The following is a 9,143-nucleotide window of genomic DNA, read 5'->3' as shown; positions in this document are numbered from 1 at the left end:
ATAATTGCCTGACCCTCTGTCCTCACCACCACCTCTGCCATAACGTCAGACAACAGACTAATGAGCTCTGTATGACCGTTAAAAATTGTCAAGGAGATGAGATTTCTCTTTCTTTTTCTTTGCGCCTTTGGTTGTTTAATTTTTTTTTTTAACCAGATAGCATTTACACATCATACAGTTGGCCTATTGTAAGTGTGCACCACAAGGATTTTTAGTAAATTTACCAAGTGGTGCAACCATGACTACAATCCCTACTAGACATTTCCATCATCTCAATGCCATCTCCCTTGTCTGTTTGCTCGCCATCCTCATTAACATGCCCAGCCCAAGGCAACTCCTCATCTAATTTCTGTCTCTATGGATTTACCTATTCTAGACATTTCATTGAAATAGAATCATACTATATATGGCCTTTTGTGTCCAGCTTCTTAGGTCCATGTTATAACTGGAATCAGTACTTGATTCATTTTCATGGATGATTAATATTCAGCTGTATAGACAGACATTTTGGTGCATACTAGTAAAACAATAATGAGATTTGTTTTAGTTTATTGATATACACATAGGATATATTTGGATTATTTTCTTCCCTATTACCCTTTTCTCCCTTTCCTCCCTCCTCCACCTAATCCCTCTTATCATCTCTAAACATCTGCCTTCCAGAACATCTGCCTTCTGCCTTTTATCTTATTTATTTTTAGTTTTTTAGATGGTTCATGCAAGATAAAACAAGTAATATTTAACTTTGTGAATCTGGCTTATTTCATTTTACAAAATGGACTCTAGTTCTATCCATTTTCCAGAAGATGATATACTTTTATTCTCCTTTATGACTGAATAATATTTATACTGCATATATATACTACATTTCCTTTAGTCATTCATTTGTTGATAAATATCTATGCTGTTTCAACAGTGTATTATTCAGCTTTCCCATTTCTGGGAGAAAATACCAGACTTACAACTTAATGGAGGAAGGTCTTATTTTTGCTTATGGCTTTAGAGAATTCAGTCCATGGTTGACTGCCTCCAAGACAGAAACATTATGGTGGAAGGACATGGTGGAGCACAGGTGTTTAGTGTAAGGTGGCCAGGAAGCAGAACAAGGAACAGTGTCTGACCTGAGTGGGTGAGGGATCAAATATGGACTCCAAGGTCATTCCTCCATGACCCACCACCAGGCACACCCAGAAGTATGCTTTACTAATTCCAGAGGTGGCTCTAGGCCAATCAAATTGACAATCCACCTTAAGTATTGCATACAACCCCTTGTCAACTTGATACCCAAACACATTTTAAACCATAATGGTCTCCAAAATAAACACAAGATCATAAATTCCATCTAACATCATACAACTGCCCTACTGTATTAGCTTTCCTATCACTGGCACACAATATCCAGCATCCACAACTTAAAGGAGGAGAGGTTCAAATTGGCCAGTCTTTTCAGGATATTCAGCCCATTGTCATTTGCCTCCAAGGTAGAAACATCATTGTAGAAGGTCCTGGTAGAACAAAGGTACTTAGTTCACGGCAGTCAGGAAGATGATCAGAGGAACAGCACCAAAGAGGAAGGGTCCACTGACCACATATAATAGTCAAAGTCATGCCTCCATGCCCCACCAAGACATACCCAAAAATGCGCTTTACTAATCCTTTAGCCATCTCTTAATCCAATGATGTATCATGATTAACACTCACATCTGCATACAACTGGAACACAATAATCCCTTTCCCAAGTTCTCAACAATCTCAGCATTACTAAAATCTCCATGCCCAAAGTCTCCCCTAAGACTCAAGGCAAAGTGTTAGCTGTGAACCCGTGTAAGAGTCAGAAACAAGTTACATAATCCTAAGGCTCAATGAAACAGGGTAAACAATCTCATACTGAAAGAGAGAAATAGGGGAATAGAAAGAATCAGACATAAGCAAGACTGAAAGTCAGCCAGGCAAATGTTAAGTAGCTGTAGCTCCATATCTGGGATCTTAGAAACTTGATGATAAAGAGTTCCAAAGAGCTTGGGAAGCCTCATCCCTGTGTCCTTGCTGGTTTCAGCACACATAGCCTCTCTCTTGGGATGGCTTCACTCATGTCAAGCAGCTTTTCTCAGCCAACCATCAACATTTCTGTCATCACTGACTTCCTGGGATCTCCATTACACTTTTGGCTTTATTTTCACAGCTTCTGCCCTCTTAACGTCCTTTTTTTTTTTTTTTTTTTTTTGGTTTTTCTCTGGTACCAGGAACCGAACTCACGACCTTGCGCTTGCCAGGAAGGCGCTTTTGCCGCTGAGCTAAATCCCCAGCCCCCTTAACGTCCTTTTGCTTGGCCTACAAGGCCTTCCTTTGAAATCTGTATAGAGGCCTCCATGATTTCATAACTCTCACACTCTTCATAGCAGTAAAACCAGCATCAGCAAAGTCAGCTGCCAATGTGGGCAGTATCAAGGGCACCATAGGCCATTGCTGCAGTGGCCTCTGAGTGCCTGATGTGTGAGCACAGTGAATGAATCCTAGGTATCTAACTCCTTAAGCAAACTTTCCTGAGCAGGGACATAGGTGATCTCTTCCCAAATTAAAGGTTTATACTTTTGTACCCTTGTACCTGCAATGGGTGGGATCTTGCCAAGTCCAAATATGCCTTTAAGACATATTCATGTCACTGTACAAAGTGCTTTGTTTCTTTTTAATGGTGCTAATTTCTTTAGCAGCCACATCTGTTAGCCCCAACTTTACACATAGTTCTTTTTGGCCCTATATTTAAGTTTTTCTACTCTGCTTTTTGCCTTTGATTCTTATTATAAATTTGGCTAAAAGCAGCCAGCAATACCCATGCTACAGCTGGAATGTTTGGCTGCCTTGAAATTTCCTCTGCCAGATCAATTAGTCCATAGCCCTTAATCTCAGTCTCCTGCAAAGTCTCAGGACATGAGCCAAATATAGATAATATTTTTGTCAGAGTGTTGCAAATGTGACCTCTAATCAATGTCAATGAAGACCTTGTTCCCGAGTAAAGTCTCCTAAGCTTTAGCCTTTATTGTCTGCATTCCTATTAGCATTTTGGTATTCTGAGCTCTGACCAGTATCACCCACCAGGCTATTCTTATATCATTTTCGGGCTTCTCTAGCCTACATCTCTAAACTTTTCCAAAATCATCCTGCAAACCAGTTCCAAAGGCTTCTAAATCATGTAGTCAGTTATAGTCAGCACAATGACTTCACTTTCAGCACCGATTTTCATGCATTAGTCAGATTTCCCATACCTGATACCCACAACTTAAAGGAGGAGATGTTTTGCTGGACATCAAAAAAGTTTCAGAGGATTTTTCCATGGTTGGTTGGCTGTCTCCAAAGTAGGAACATTGTGATATAAGGACTTTGTGGACAAAGATGCTTAATTCATAGCAGCTTGGAATCAGAGCACGGAAATAACATAGAGAGGAAGTGGAAAAGATAGACCTCTAGGTCATGTCTCTAGAATCCATCTAAACACATCCAGAAGTGTGCTTTGTTAATCACCTGGGTGGCTCCCAAGACAAGAAAGTTGACAGTCTACCTTTACCATCACACATAGTTTAGGCATTTTCAATTCTGCTATAATAAATGTGGGTGCACATGTAGCAGTATAGGATGCTGATTTAATTCTTTGGGGAATATAACAAGAAGGCCATAAATGGGTTAAGTGGTATTTTATTTTTATTTTGGGGGAAACCTTCATACTTATTCCCATAGTGGCAGTACTAATTTATGTTCCAATAATCAGTGTAGAAAAATTCTTTTACTCCTGCATCCTGGCGGGAGCCATTGTTTTTCACATTCTTTGTGATACCCGTTCTAACTGGGGTGAAATAGAATCTTAAACAGTTTTAATTTTTATTTCCCTAGTGGTTAGAAGTATTGAACATTTTTCCATATACTTGTTGGCCATATACTTCGTGAGAAATGTCTACTCAGTTCATTTGCCCATTTTTGAATAATTCATTTCTTAAGGATTCATGGATTTTCAGTTCTTTACTCTAGATATTTGTCTTCTATCAGAAGAGTAGCCAGCAAAAAACATTTCCTATTGTATGTTTTCTTTTCAGTATGTTGATTGTTTCCTTTGCTGTGCAGATTTTTTTTTAGTTTGATGCAGTCCTATTTGTTGACTCTTGCTATTATTTCTTGGGCTGTTGTGGTCCTACTCAGGAAGTCTTTGCCTGTATGTATGGGTTTAAGTGTTTCCTGCATGTTATGTTCTAGAAGTTTTCGAGTTTTTTTTAAGACATAGGTCTTATGCCTATGTCTTTGATCCATTTCAATTTTATTTTAGTACAGAGTGAGAGATATGGATCTAGTTTAAATATACTGCAAGAATTTCCAGCACATTTATTAAAGAAGGTATCTTTTCTGCAATGTATGTTTTTGGCCTCTTTGTAAAAAATCAGACAGTTGTAGGCATTTGGATTTGTTTCTGTGTCTTCTGTCCCATACCACTGATCTACATACCCGTTGTTGTGCCAATACTATGTTGTTTTTGTTACTGTGGCTTTGTAGTATAACTTGAAATCAGGTATTGTAATACCTCCAACTTTGCTCCTTTTTAGTCAGGACTGCTTGGTCATTCTGGACCTTTTTTTAAAATTCTGGGTCTTTTGTATTTCTGTATCAATTTTAAGATTATTTGTTCTAGTTTCGTGAAAAATGTTCTTGGTAATGTAATAAGAATCACGTTGAGCCTGCATTATTAATTATGCTAATCCATAAATGGTGTGTGTGAGGGTCTTTCCATTTTCTAATTTTAAAAAATGTCTCTGTTTAGTGTTCTGTAATTTTTATTATAGAGTTCTTTTCACCTCTTTGGTTAGGTATATTCCCAAGTATTTCACTTTTCTTAAAGCTATTGTGAATGGTATTGTTTTCCTGATTTCTTTCTTGGGGGGCTCAATATTGGTAAACAGGAAAGCCACTGATTTTGTGTGTTGGTTTTTTATCCTGCCACTTTGCTTAATTTGTTTGTCAGATCTAAGAGCCTTCTGGTGGAGTTTTTGAGGTCTGCTATATAAAGAATCATATAGGGAAAATTTATTTCTTCCTTTCATATTTGTATCACTTTTATTTATTTTATTTCTGTAATTGCTATGGCTAAACAAAATAGTGCATTGAACAGAAGCGGTGAGGGTGGAAACCCTTGTCTTAATCTTGATTTTAGAGGAAATGCTTTCAGTTTTTCTCTGTTCAGTATGATATTGGTTGTGGGTTTGTCTTAAATGGCTTTTATTATTTTCAGGAAATATCCTTCTACATCTATTTTCTTCAGGGTATTTTTTTTTTTTTTTTTGGTATTGGGAATCGAACTCAGGACCTTGCACTTGCCAGGAAGGCACTTGTGACATTGAGCTAAATCCCTGGCTTTCTTCAGGGTTTTTAATCATGAAAAAAAGTTGAGTTTTGCCAAAGAGTTTTCCTGCACGTACTAAAATCGTCATGTGGTTTTTATTCTTGAGTCTTTTTATGTGGTGTATTACATTTATTATGTGTATTGAACATGTGTATTATGTGTATTACATTTATTATGTGTATTGAACCATCCTTGCAAACCAACTTGGTCTTTGTTTATGATCTCTTGGATGTGTGGTCAATTCTGTTTGCAAGAAACTTATGCAGAATTTTCCATCTATGTTCCTCAAAGATATTGGTCTGTACTTTTTTTGTTGGGTCCTTATCTAGTTTTGATATCAAGTAAATGCTGGTATGTAAAATGAATTTGGAAGTATTCATCCCTTTTCTATTTCATGGAAAAATTTTAGAAACATTGGTATTAGCTTTTCTTTAAAGGTCTGGGAAAATTTAGCAGTAAATCTAGCAGTTCTTTTTTTTTTTTTAAGCAGTTCCTTTTTTGTTGGGAGAGTTTTTATTACTATTTCAATTTCATTGCTTATTATCATCTCTTTAGATTTTAATATCTTCTTGGTTCAATTTTGGTAGGATATATTGGTCTAGGAATCTGTCCATCTCTTCTACACTCTTCAACTTATTGAAATATAACTTTTTAAAATAGTTTTTAATCCCTAGATTTCAGTGGTATCTCCTGTGATTTCATTTTTTAGTCTCTATCTTATTAATTTCTGTCTCTCTTTTGGTAAGTTTGGCAAAGGATCTATCAATTTTATCTTTTCAAAGAACCAACACTTTGATTCATTAATCTTGTGTATTGCTCTTTTAATCTCTACTTCATTAATTTCTTCTCTGATCGTTATTATTTCTTTCATTCTATTGGTTTGGAGGTATGTTTGTTTTTATTTTTCCAGAAACTTGAGATGCATCATTAGGTTATTTTGGGGTATTACTCTCATTGTCTAATGTAGGTATTCCTAGCTATTGATGTTACTCTTAGAATTGCCTTTATTTTGTGTCACAGATCATGGTATTATGTTTCCATTATCATTTTATTCTAGGAATTTAAATTTTTTTCTGTTGATTTCTTTAACAACCTATTGATTGTGTGGGTCATTAAATGTGTTTGTGTAGTTTCTGTGGTTTCTTTTGCAGTTGATTTCTAATTTTATTTTATTGTGATCTGGTTGGCTCTTGTTTTTTGTTCCAATCTGCCAGTCTGTGTGCTTTAATTGGAGAATTAAGGTCATTTACATTAAGTGTTATTATTGACAGGTATTACTAATTCCTGTCATTTTGTCATTTTTCTAGTGTTTGATTCATTCTTGATTCTCTTTCATTTACCTATTCTGCCACCATGATATATTTTTCCCTAGGTCTCATGGTTGTAATTGTCTTTTTCCTCTGTGTTTTAGATTCCTTTCTGTATTTTCTTCAGTGCTGGCTTGGTGGGCATAATTTTCTTTAGTTTGTACTTATCTTGGAAGGTCTTTATTTCTCCTCAACTTTAAAAGATCACCTGGCAGGATATTGTAATGTAAGTTGGCAATCATTTTGTTTGACATAAATCATTTCAAGTCTTTTTGGCCTTTAGATTTCTATTGAGAGCGCTGCTGTTATACTGGTGGATTTGCTGTTGTAAGTTGTTTGACATTCCTGTTTAACAGATTTTAATATTCTTTTGTTATTCTGAAGTTATAGAAATTTAGCTACTATATGTTGTGGAGGAGTACTTTTCTTGTCATGTCTTATTGTGATTCTAAATGCCTCATTTCCCAGATTTGGAAATTTTCTGCTATAATTTCAGTGCTTCATTTTCATAGGCCTATAAAAACCTACCATTTGTATAGGCTCCCTAAAGATCAGTGATCTTAATTTTTATACTTTAAAGCTCTTGAATATTCTGTTTATTTATTTTAGTTTTTTCTTTTATTACCATCTGAATGTTCTAATACATCCACTTTGTCGTCAAGCATTGATATTCTTTTTTCTCACCTAGCTTACTGCCAAAACTTCCAATTGATTTTTTTATTGGATTTGAGGTTTCTATTTCCAGATTTTCTGATTTGTTCTTTTTCAAAACCTCTATCACTTTACTAAGATAGTCTTTTATGTCCTGCATTTGTTTTCCTTAATTCAATGATAGCTTTAATCTCAATGATAGCTTTAATTTCATTTACAAAATTATTTGTCTGGAATTTTATCCACTTCAATATCTTTGAGGTCAGATTTGGGCACTTATGAATATTTAGAGGCATTTTCTTCCTTTGTTTTCTCATGATTCTGTGTTTTATGTTGAGGTTTATGGAACAGTTCTGTAGCAGTCTTTTAGTAAGTGGCTTTCTTTCTGTGATGTCCCCTAAGGTATGACAGCATCCACTAAACATTTTCAAATTATTAGGTTGAACTCTTAACACTGCTTTGCAAAGAAGTACCATTAATATCTACATTTAAAGAAGTAAGTATATATTACATATAACTTAAAACTTGGTTGAAAATGTCTCTATTGTTTCACTGAGCCAGGAAAAGAAAGGATAAATAATAATGTAGGATAGGCTGCAGATTATAAACATTAATGATAATTATATGCAAGAAAAGTAGGGATGAAGGAAGAGAATATGATAGGGTATGAAAGGAAAGGAAAGAAAGAAACAAAGGGAAGGGAATTTAAATGGACAGTGATGAAGACTGAATCCAAATAATGAACTAATAAAAATTTAGGGTAGAAAACCCTATGAAACAACACTTGATGTTGGGAAACATGACAAAACATTGTAGAACACTATAGATAGAAGAGCAATGACTGAGACACAAAACAACAACACATAACAAGTCCACTATTCCTGCTTGTAGAGTATTTCTGGTGAAGAAAATAATTTCTCCCAGAATTCTATTTTTGGACATTGCCTGATTTAAGAAGGATTTCAAAATCTTTTAAAAATACAGAATTTTCCTTCTTGGTCTCTTAGATTACATTTTAAAAATGAACTCCTCATTTGACAGACATTTTGATTGTTTCTAACCTTTGCTTACTGTGAATAAGGCTACTATGAATGTTTGTATAAAAGTTTTCTGGGAGGATTAAGTTTTAAATTCTTTTAGGTAGATACATAGGAGTGAATTTGCAGGACAATATGCTAACTCTATGCTGAATTTATTGATGAAGCAACAGCACAGTTTTCAAAGTAGTTCTACCATATGACATCTCCAACAACATTTTAAAAAGATCACAATTTCTCCACATTCTTAACAAACATTTTTGGTTTCACTTGGTTTGTTTTCTTAGTTTAGAATGGCCATGATCATAGATGTGCAGTGAGATCTCATGATGGTATCCCCAAATGGTTAGTGATATGAAGAAACTTTTCATGAGATTGATGGTCATTTCTATATTTCAATTGGAAATATACCTGTTCAATGTGTTTTATAATTTTTATAATGTGTATATTTCCTATTTTGTAATTGGGTATTTGTGTTTTTGTTAAACTGTAAGAGGTCCCTTGGACACTGGATCTCATTTCAGTATAAGACTTGTAAATATTTTAAGGAAAGCCTGTATGTTAGATTTTACTATTAGTAATAGGATCTTTTGAAGGACAAATAATTTGAATTTGAATTTTCATAAAATCTCAGTGAGCTATTTTTCATTTTATATATCTTTTAGAGGTTAGTAAATAACTCTTTTTATGACCCAACAACATAAGATTATCAACTGATTTGTTATAAAATTTAAATAATTTCCATTAAGGTATTTTAAATGATTTGAT

This window comes from Chinchilla lanigera, unplaced genomic scaffold (assembly GCF_000276665.1).
Source record: "Chinchilla lanigera isolate Chin_1 unplaced genomic scaffold, ChiLan1.0 scaffold00193, whole genome shotgun sequence".
Classification (NCBI taxonomy): Eukaryota; Metazoa; Chordata; class Mammalia; order Rodentia; family Chinchillidae; genus Chinchilla; species Chinchilla lanigera.
The sequence above is the reverse complement of the archived record's forward strand: the minus strand, read 5'-3'. Positions refer to the sequence as shown.